This window comes from Hypanus sabinus, chromosome 23, assembly GCF_030144855.1.
Source record: "Hypanus sabinus isolate sHypSab1 chromosome 23, sHypSab1.hap1, whole genome shotgun sequence".
Classification (NCBI taxonomy): domain Eukaryota; kingdom Metazoa; phylum Chordata; class Chondrichthyes; order Myliobatiformes; family Dasyatidae; genus Hypanus; species Hypanus sabinus.
In genome coordinates this window covers 18,055,208-18,067,153 of record NC_082728.1, presented here as the reverse complement: position 1 = coordinate 18,067,153, position 11,946 = coordinate 18,055,208, and positions in this window count along the sequence as shown.

Sequence of the window (11,946 nt, the reverse complement as noted above, 5' to 3'; positions counted from 1 at the left end):
AAGTGAGAACAAATATTTGTCCCTTATGAATAGAGAGAGAAGAATAAAATGGTATAATAATTAAACAAATACTTGATGTCTGTCTTCATGGAAGAAGAAACAAATCCCCTTCCAGAAATGTCTGAGGACTAAGATATTCTGTGCAAATGATGAAGAACAATTAGTCAAAATTGGTACAATTTCAGAGTGAAATCTGATGGATCCAATAGAAACGATGATCTAAAAATATATCTCAGAATTTTCAAAGAAACAGCTAAAGGTAATAAATGTTCTGTTTTTCCAAGATTCTTTGGATTCTGGAATGCTTTTTGCAGTCTGAAAAATAGAAAAAAGTGACCCATTCACTATTTTAAAAAGGAGGGGAGAGAAAGCAGGGAACTGCCAATCCATTAGCTTGATACCAGTGGTTAAGAAAACATTGGAATTAATACTAAAGGATGTGACATCTGGACACTTGGAAAATCTAAGTATAATTGAGAAGATTCAACATATCTGACTGACCCATTAGACTTCATTGAGGATATATGTACCACGTTTGAAGAGGAGAAAACCAATGGATAAGAAGTGTTTTTGATCTTCAGAAAGCTTTTGATAACATTCCATCCAGAAGGTTGGTGAATAAGGTCATTGAATGGAGTGTCATATAAATAGCATGGACTCAGAATTGATTAATAGGTAAAAAAAAAAATAAGATTAGGAATAATTGAATCTGACTGGGATGTTGTGGGTCACCATCAGAAATTGTGATTGGACATGCAGTTCTACATCAGTCAACATGCAAAAGTAGTCCCTGTACCTCATCACTGAATAGTGAGTGTAGGAACAGAACAAGAGTTGAGATGCTCTGATCTATGTCTTGTCAAGCCTTCCACATTTAGCCTTGGACAAGCTTGCTGAAGACCAAACAGTTAAAAGCCAGCAGTTTCCTCTGGACCAATTAGCTATCCAACAGCTCTTCTGGGTTCAATATTTCCATTGTTTAATGGGAAGAAACTCTGACATTTCCAGTATTGGATCTAGCACTGGTATTTTGACATGTGAAAAGAATGGAAAGGATGTGCAAACACTGGATTACTTGTGAAAGATAACTCCATCAGGCAGATTTTCACTCCCCGATAAGAATAGGTTTAATTAGTTCAGGAGAGGCAGCAATCAGGCCCAAACTCTGCTAACAATAAAAAATTTGTTTATACCTTGCTGGAATACCTCCCACGCAGATCTGGCCTGAATCCCATGGCGGGTTTGATATTTCAGGAGTCTTGAGGGTGTTAGGGTGTAGGGAGGAGGGATGTTTGCCATTAGGCAGGTGGTTAGACTGGAGGATGTAGCGGTGTTTGTATTGGCCCAGTAGAGGGGGGAAACCTGGAGTCGGTTAGAGCCAGTGTGCTCACAGCCATGCGGAGCTCTCATTTGTGATAGTATTTGGAAGTGGTTCAATGGCTCCTCTGAGACTTTATTTTCCTTCAAACTAATTGGGTTTGCTTAAAAAATTTGCAGCGATTCACAATTGCATGTTTGGGTTTCTTCCTGGATTTTCCATGGAATATGCTTCTGATAGATTATTATTTTTGGGCTGGTTTTTGTTTTTTTATTTACTTTATGAAAATATTCTTGTTAATATGGAAAAAAAAACCTTCATTAGTGTTTGGAAGAACTACCTCCAATGGTTGATGTAAGTCTGCTTAGTTTTCACATAGGGAATGAGGGAAAACCACATTTAATAATTCAAAGTTTTCTCTTGGGCTTGTTTTCTGCCCACTCTAATGTAATTGGACAATGGGCAAAGTCACTGGCTGCAAACATAGTTAGATGCCTGGCACCTGTCTCAGTTAGAACTAAGCAGAACACATGATATCAATTATATTTGTCTAAGAGAGTTAAATAGTTTCCTTGTGGACTTGTCAGCAGAGTGTTCCATCTGCTTCTTTATACCGCAAACACAACTCATTTGGACAGCATTGTGGCCAATTTATGATGCTCCAGACAAACACTAATCAGCCAATGACACTGGTGGAGACAAAATGCTTTACTGGTGTGGCCACCCCAGCATTCTAAACTTAGTTGCGTTTCTACCATGATCTACACTCTGTAGCCACTTTGTTAGGTACAGGAGTAGAATCCAGTGTGGTCCTCTGCTACTACAGCCCATTCAATTCAAGGTTCAATATATTTTGCATTCAGATATATTCTTCTGCACAGCACTATTGTAATGTGTGGTTATTTGAGTTACTGTCAGTTTGAACAAGATTCCTCTGATCTTTCTCATTAACAAAGAGTATTCACCCAACAAACTCACTGGATTTCTTTTAGTTTTTCGCATCATTCTCTGTAAACTTGAGAGACAGATGTTTGTGGAAATCTCAGAGCAGCGGTTTCTGAGATGCTCACTCCTCCACATCTGGCACCAATATTTATCCCATGGTTACAATCACTTAGATCACATTTCTTTCCCAATCTGATGTTTAGTCTGAACAACAACTGAACCTCTTGACCATGTCTGCAGAGTTGCTGCTACATGATTGGCTGATTAGATACCTGTATTAACAAGCAGGTGTATATGTGTATCCAATAAAGTAACCACTGAATATATAAAAGCCTGTCGAGTAACATTGCAATTTTATGTGCGAGGTCCAACTTAATTTGTGAAGAGCATTAAACTACTACCAAAGGACAATTGAAATTATTTGCAAAAATTTGCAGTGTTATAAACTTTGGGAAATCAATTCAGAAGGAATTTTTTCTGAAGGAAAATATGAAATCTGAACGTATAGATTTGAACTTTTCTCCGAAATGAATTTCATCCTCCTTCATATTTCTCAGTGATAATCTCCATGTGGATTGATACTTTTTTTTCAATGAATTGATTCTTTCTGGTCACAAGACTGGCACAGCAAATGTTTTAATTTCCTAGAAAGTTGTAAAAAGAAGGGCAGCATTCTTGTTCTTAAATTGTATCTTTGCTGAGAGGTTAATTGTGTCCACAGGGTTAAAAGGAACCATATAATTGCAGGGTCTTTCATTCTCAAGGTTTTACCTGATAAAAATGAAAACCTAGAAGTAATTATGTAATAGCAAGACAATTAAGTTTGAGGTCCTGAAGTGGGTGCCTCATCCACTGACTTCCTGAAGCCTTTCCACCATCAAGGCTCTGATGGACCACTCCCACTCGTTTGTGATAATATTGCTGCAAAGTTACCCTTGGACCATGATACTATTCAGGGCAAATTAGCTCGACTGTTTTGCACCTATTCAATCCTTTAAACATTTATTCCCTTTAGCTGTGGGTACTTTATGTGTACCATCTAGGGAATGCATTGAAGTTACCCACTAGACTATATAAACATTCTTTTGTAATCCTGTGACTTCTGTGGCTGATAATGTCAAGGGCACCAGGCCCACAAGATCACCACCACTCACAAGTTCCCATCTCAGTTAGATACATTTAAAATCATGAATTCCTTTCTACTCAGTAGCACCATAGATGTACCTTTACCAAAAGATCGCAACACTTCAAGAACAAGACTCACCACCACCGTTGTAACCCAGAAATGCCCACCTCCCATTAAGTTCATTAGGGAAGGAAGGAATATTTTTCTTGGAGTGGAGGAGACTGAGTGCGGATCCTGATGGTGGTTTGTAAAATTTTTGTGGACGTTGCTAGGGAAGGCTAGAAGAAACTTGCTAATAGCAAACTTGTCTGATAAGATCTGGGGTAGAATATTTTTCTGACAGAGTGGTTGGAATCTGGAATACACTGCCCAAGGAGGTAGTATGGGCAGAAATTGCCACCTCACTTAAGAAGTATCTGCATGAATATTTGAATATCCAAGTCATAAATAGCTGTGTTTCAATGTTGGCCAATCGGGATTAACCCAGATGGGTACTTAATGACTGTCACGACAATCGTGGGCTGAAAGCTTTCTTTCTGCTCTCTGTGACTCCAGGACTCTAGAACTGTAATGATCTTCAACCCAACACAGAGGTTAAGCATTCTGAACAGCTTTTCTGCCTTTTCCTTTAGCAAAAATATTCCCCCATTCAACCTTTCCTCAGTTTTTGTACTTTTAGATATCATTCAAAGTTCCTGATAGGTTCCAGTATGAGGCCTTTTGGCATTTGGAATACACACGATCAAAATTGCCTGTTAGCTCTTTAGAATGCCAATGCCTGGAAATTGGTATGTAAATATAGATACCAATTTAGGTACTATTGTAGAATCTATTTTGGTGCTTTGCCATTGAAAATGTAGTGCAGGATTGAATTTCTAGGCCACATTAAAACAGCAGGTTGGTTAGGCTATGTTTACAGCTGGAATGACAACCAAATTGGGGCATTTCGGTCTCAATGTTAATCACCATTCAGCTCTTTCAATGAACTGACTTACTATACGTCCGTCAAATAGTGACAGGTTAATTTTGTTTTTGTAGTAGATACATTTATAAGTAACAAGTTACATTATGCCTTACATTGGACGTATCAAAATATAACTTTACTTTAAAAAATACGGTAACCCACACTTCAAAAAATTTAAGGCATTTGAGCTTTTTCCAAATTGTTAAAAGGTATTTGGAAGGTAAACAAAACTGTCCTCACTACTTTCACTGTCACATTCTAAAGCTGATCAGGAAAATTCCAATTCTCTCTAATTAGGCATAAAACAGTTGTTTAACTCCAAAATTAAATCATCTGCAAGAATATATTGCTAAACTTTTAAATGAGTTAACATTTTAAATAGCAGCAGTGTCATCTGCAATTGCATTGTTCAGGTAAATGTGAAATGTTGTACAAATTTGACCTTGTTACCGAAGAGAGGCGTAGTTGTGCTAGTAGTGTGATCTGTCAAGTCAATTAAAATGTTCTCCTAAGGGGGTTGTCTATTGGTGGGTCATCAGTCGGCTGTGGAAACCAGTCCGGGATCAATGTGTCCTGGTGCAAGTAAGTGGTAGCTGTGGTTAGTGATTGTGTCTGTTTGTCCATTGTCTCCAATCACAGCTACTGCTTGCACTCTGTGGGACAGCGGTGGTTGTTCTCGTGTAGCACAGCTCCTACTTGAGCAGATTTCCTCCGGATGCATCTACTGAGTGCAAACAGAGGTAGTAAACAGGAACAATCAGACACATTTTCACTGGATTAAATTCACCTGAAGAACATTAAATCCCCCCCCTCCCCAAAACTGTGCATCAAATGAATGTCTCATTTACCTTCTGAAATGAGACACTCTTTCACACCTTACCCTGCCCAAGTGTCTCAGCCCAAAATGTCCACTGTGCTCTTTTTCAAAATCCTCCCTGGCCTGCTGAGTTCCTCTAGTTACCCTGCAGTAACCCAAGGTCGTCAGACAAGAGGACCAAAATTTGTTTTCAGTGGCACTTCCTCCTTTAGTCTAATGGGGATGGAGTTATAATTGTACAGGGAGTTGATGAGGTCATATCTTGTATACTGTGCACAATCTTGCTATTTTTTTCCAGAACAGGATATAGCAACATGCAGGCAGTCCAAAGGAGATTCACTGGGCTAATCCCTGGGGTGAGGGGCTAAGCAAGGTAGATTGCTATTCCTTGGAGTTCAGAAGAAGATGCAATCTTCATTCAAATTATATAAGATCCCTGCAGGGCCTGTCAGGTTAGGTGTAGAGGCATTTTCACTATTGGGAGAGTCACAGATAAGGAGGCATATATTTAAATGAAAGGATTGGTTATCTCTTCCCTCAGTGCATGGTGATTATCTGGAATACTCTGCGCCCGAAAATGGTTGAGACCAGATCATTGGATAATAAAGTTGGAGATAGATAAGAATTTGAAAGAAAAAGAATTGAAATTACGGGTCACTGACACTGATAAGGGAATGATTCCAACATTGATCACTCACAAAAGGTCTGTTGGAGCAGGCCTGAGGGACCTTGTAGCCACCTCCTGTTCTTGCTGTTTTATTGTAATAGACACTGCACTGTCTCCCATAGAATCAAATTGGTAACCACCAACAATGGTGCTTTGAAAACTGGCCAGAATAACCTTTCATTCCACGGTCAGATGAATCCACATCCTTCCTTTACTAACTTCAACCAAATCATAGAGGGTAGTGGGGCGGAGATACGCCTCTAGCCTCTTAACAAAGGAGCTGTAAGGTGCTCCTTCCCTCGGCTAGCCTGCAGGTCACCCTTGGGCAAGGTGTAGCACCTGCTTTGCACCCCCACTTCCCTCTCCCCACCCCCATGACTAGGATCATGTGAAACCATGGGAGCAGGTGGTGGATGGTTGTATATCTCAAGTCCTGGTCACGTGACAGATGTCAGGCAGACAATCTCTGAAGAGAATAGATAACGGCTGAGGTCACCCGTCTTGTAAAGACACTGCCCAGAAGAAGCTAATGGCAACCACTTCCGTAGAAAAATTTGCCAAGAATGATCATGGTCATGGCCAGTAGCAATGCGATGTGGTATACAGAGTTACTCAAAAATATAAATAAATAGGTAGCATAAAAAGAGAGCAAAATAGTGAGGTTGCGTTCATGTGTTTGTGGACCATTCAGAAAGCTGATAGTGAAGGGAAAGGAGCTGTTCTTAAATAAATGAGTGTGTGCCTTCAGGCTCCTGTAACTCCCTCTTTGATGCCAATAATAAGAAGAGGCCATATTATTTTTGTACTGCTGATTTCATTTTGATCTGTATTTCTTACTGCAAGTGATAGTAGTTTTGTGTACTGTACTGTACTGCTGCAGCAAAACAACAAATTTCATGGTCAGTGATAATAAACCTGATTCTGAACCTTGGGTGATGAGGCTCCTCCGTGATGAATGCCACCATCTTGATGCAGTGCCTTTTGAAGAGGCATCCCTTCTTGATGGTCAGGAGACCAATGCAAACCTCAAACCTCTGCAGCTTTTACCAATCCTGTGCACTGGTGCCTCCAAACTGGACGGTGATGCAACCAATCAGGTTGCTCTCCCTGGTACATCTGTCGAAATTTGCTAGACGCTTTGGTGACATACCAAATCTCTTCAAACTCCTCACGCAATGGCGTTATAAAAAATTGTGGCACAGATGTTTTTTGAACCAGCAAGACTCAGTTTGTCCCTTAGCATTCATTTATTTAAAGACATCAAATGATAAACCGCATTAAGGATGTGATAGCAACTCTTAATTATTTTTTTCCATTCTGAAGCCCAAAGCCTCAACCTAACTAATTCTATCACTGCAAAATAAGTCACAGTTTAAGCATTCATAAATCATTAAGTGAATTTCTTCCCCTATTCAACATTTGCATTTCAGTGTTATTCCAAAAAAAATCTAAAGGATGCCGGCTTGCTAATAATGTTTTTCCAGAGTAATGTTGCAAGAATGGTTCATTTACTAACATTGCTCTGGGGAGAGCATGCTGTGTTATTTTTTTAAGTTTTTTTAGTTTCGTTGTGGTTCAGTATTTTGGCTGCCTCCAATAGTGAACCCCTAACAGTCCGTTTTATGGACCTCAGAGGCGTCAGCTGTAATTGCTCGTAATTTTGTGAAAAGATTTCTACTGTAAATAGAAAAATAAAAAAAATGAACAGTGGCCTTTACCAACACAAAAATAACACCCGTGTGTCAGAAAGTCAGCTGTACTGATTACTTCAGGGGATTCAACTTAAATGGTAGGAAAATTCCTCAATGTTATTGGATGGATAAATGGTTCGGAGTAATAAGTACATTGAAGGAGCTGAGAATAGGTCTAAAATGGGCAAATTAGGAGGTCAAAGTTAACACAAAGATCAAACAATGCAGTGTTTAAAAGATGTAAGGGAATAAAACATAATGAAGATGGCAAAAGGTCAATGAATAAGAGCCAATCTTACAAGTAAATGAAAAATCTGTAGTATGAATTTTCTGTTTTCTTTTTGTCCCACCTGAGATAATTTATGGATAGGGTGGGGTTAAGATGGAGGAAAGGGGAAATGTCCCAATTGGCATGGGAATTCTGTTGAGACACTGGATCTTTTCCTGCCTGTCAATTTTTAATGTAAGAGGAAATAGCATTAAAAAGATGATAGAGTGAACTTGTAAAAGATTGTGCCTACATTAGAGGTCACGAGGTGATAGTCTATTACTGTTGTTGATTTTTCACATATCTGTGACCATATGTCTGCATTGAAATCTAAACTCCGGAGTAGAGTTGGCCACACTGAGGACTTTCAATTTATGAGATTTGACATTAAGGCTCGCCCTTTGGATTTAAAACTTTAGGTTGCATTTGCAACATCTGCATACAAGACCCTTCTTCCTTCCAAATTAGAAATACAAAACACTGAAAATGCTCGACAATCCAAGATTCATTGTGGAGAGAAAGAAATAGCGTTCAAGGTAAATTTATATCAAAGTACATATATCTCACCATATACTACCTTAAGATTAATTTTCTTGCAGGCTTTCATAGTAGAACAAAGAAATACAATGAATCAACGAAAATCTACACACAAAGACTGACAAATAAGCAATGTACAAAATAAGACAATGGATGCAAAAGCAATGGTAATAGATAAATAAATTAGTAATACTAGAATAAGAGTTGTAGTGTTCTCGAAGTGAGTCCATAGGTGTGGAATCTGTCCAGAGTTGAGGTGAGTGAAGGTATCTACACTAGTTCAGGAGATCGATGTTTGAAGGGTAATAACTGTCCCTGAACCTGGTGTTGTGGGACCTAAGGCTCTTGTACCTCCTTCCCAAAGGCAGCAGAGAGAATGGAGCATGGCCTGGATGGTGGGGGTCCTTGTTAATGGATACTGATTTCTTGTGGCAGTGCTCCTTATAGATGTGACCAATGGTGCGAAGTGGTTTTCCTGTGATAGACTGAGTTGTATTCACAACTTTCATAGACTTTTCCTTTCTTGGGCATTGGTGCTTCCCACATCAGGCCTAGATTCAGCCAGTCAGGATACTCTCCACAGTGCATCTATAGAAGTTTGTTTAAGTTTTAGATGACATGCCGAAGCTTCTAAGAAAGTAAAGGTGCTGTTGTGCCTTCTTTGTAATAATACTTACATGCTGGTCCCAGGACATTTCCTCTGATATGATAAAGTTGGTTTTAACACCAAGGAATTTAAATTAACATCATGAGCTGAACCCATCTACAGTTCTTTTTTTCTTCTTGATTTATTTCTCATTTCAGAGATCTTGATGCAACTGATAACAAATTTGAGAGTCCATGATCTGAAAAATGCTTTCATGCTTTTAACAGGAATTAAGAAGAGCTTGGACATAGCCCATTAATAATGTACTTGAGATTCTTGAGGATTGGAGAATGGATTGAAGATGGAATTCATTAAAACATTTGTCTTCATAAACTTGCAGGCAAGTATGTCTTCATATTTTTTTTCTGTAGGCGTAGATAGGCTGAGAATTGAAAAGTTTAAAACTTCTGACAGTATGGTTTGTAGGAACTAAAAGCCTCACCACTTTAGTTGTGGAGTAAAAGAAGTAATGCATGCAGCCAATGAAAGTAATAAATTAAAATTGCAAATGGACGAACAATCGGTAGATCCAACTTCTCAGTGTACTGAGGACACAGAGATTTCATTGAAACCTGCAATAGCATGGTTATGGTTTGAGATTGCTGTGTGGACTAGATGCAATTGGGTCTCAAACACCTTTGATCAGACAGGATTTGCGATCATTTGGCACTGACCATAAGAGACTACACCTCATTATGTCATCATACCTGCAGCAACTGCTGGTCCTGTCTGTTTGAAAAGTGAACAGCAGAATCCTAGAACTTAAAGGATGACCTCCCTCTCACTGTATGGATTTCCTCTGGGCATTCGAGTTTCCTCACATCACAAAAAATTAATTGGCCACTGAAAATTTCCCCTGGTGTAAATGGTGGCTGCCGAATGAGGCAAAAATGATGAACATGTGAGAGTTAACAGGGAAATAAGTTAGGTGATGTGTTGTAAGAATATATGATTATATTGTAGGAGGATCAGCAAAAATCAACATGAATGTTATTACTTTGAGCACACACTTTATTCCCACCACAAACAAACGGTGATGCTCTGTGTGTGTGTGTGTGTGTGTATAAAAGAAAAAGAAACACCCCCAAAACATAATAACGTACAATGTAACATGCAGCATAGATGGCAAACTTAACCCTTAACAGTCTGGGTGAATTCTGCCCAATGAAATTAAAGGGTCCCGACAATATCAATTTGCACAGTTCTAGAAAGAAACTTTAAAAAGGAGTTGTAACCCTCCATGCTGATTATTTTGTGTTAAGCAAGTAACTTTACAAATACAAATAACATCTTCAGTGAATGAAATCAGACATTTTGGGCAATGTTTTCTAAGTATCTAAAGAATATACTTTGGCTGGCTGGTGGCTTAGAGGCATCAACGCTGGACTTTGGAGCGAAGGCCCCCGAGTTCGAATCCAGCCAGCTCCCTTGCATGCTTTCCATCCGTGCTGGGTTGAGTGTTGAGCTAGCAACTCGGCCTCATAAAATTAAGAAAGCCTGCTAAAAAAAAACGCCGTCACGACAGCGTCCCGATGACTCCACTCAGAGTTAAGGGATTTCTTCTTCTTTTTCAAAGAATATACTTGGAAAATGCAATTACTGCCACTGTAATCATACATGATAGTTGAATACTGTAAAAGTTATCTGTAAGCATAGTCAGTCTGATATCTTTGTCAGCAATGGGATTGTTGTGGAGTGATATAGTCACATGCTGTCTGGCATTATAAACTATAAATACAGTTAGCATTCTGAGCTTGTTTTAACCAAAAGAACCACACAATTAAGAGCCCAGTGATGAACTTACTGTAATCAGCAATCATAGAGCATGATCAGCCTTTCACTGTGTCCTCTAGATTTTCCTATGTATCTCTGCTCGTTTTCCTTTGAGTTGCCTTTCCTCGGTGAAAAGTAGAGTCGGGAAGAGGCAGGAGAGTGTGAAAATAATTAAAGATTTGGATAATTAATTTCATGCCGGAAGTACACAGAAAAGTCAACAAGGAAACAAGCTGAAGGTTCTGTTGTCATTGCTTCCAATGAAGTGACAGTAGCACACTGAGTTTCTGCATTTGACATGTTCTTGTGGACTATTGGCCTTTAATATTCAGTTCATTTTAAGCTCCAGTTACATATACCATAGCCCTGTTTTAATTTCACATTATATAAATGTTGATTTCTCATTTCCCACTCTTTTGTCATAATCCTGAATGCCAGTCCACCATCAGTGCTGCATAGACTATCTAAACCTGATCCAGGTGGTCTATGCACAACAGGCAGCACAATATGATAGACGTCAATGCTTTACGAGGAGTGATTGATAAGTTCCTGGCCTAAGGTAGAAGGAGTCAATTTTAGAAAACCTAGCACTGTGGTGACCCACTTCCTAGCGCACTCGAACCGGCTCACAAATAGCCAGCGTGCAGGCACCAAAGGCCAGGTCCACAACAAAGGGGGAAAAGCCTGCGGGGGTTTGTGAGTACGTGTCCCTTGGAGCATCCGCGCCCGGGGAGGGCGGGATGAAGGAGGCTTTAAAAGTAAGGCTGTGAAGTTCGAATAAAATCATCTTTAATTGCAGTTTACCGACTCCATGTCGTTATTTTAGCGCTGCGTGTAGCACACCGCTACAATTGGTGACCCCGACGGTCCAAACGATTTTTGGACCGGAGATGACCGACGCTGCATCTGTTCGTGCGGTTTCGTTGAAACTGCCAAGCTTCTGGGCGCTGCGACCTCACCTCTGGTTCCAGCAAGCTGAAGCCCAATTCCACGTTCGGCAGATAACCTCAGAGGACACACGTTACTACTACATGGTGAGCTCCCTTGACCAGGACACAGCGTCCCAGGTTGCGGAGTTTGTACAGTCTCCCCCAGCGGATGGCAAGTACACGGAATTCAAAGCCCTGCTCCTAAGGACTTTTGGACTCTCACGGCGCGAGCGAGCTGCCCATTTACTGCACCTGGATGGCTTGG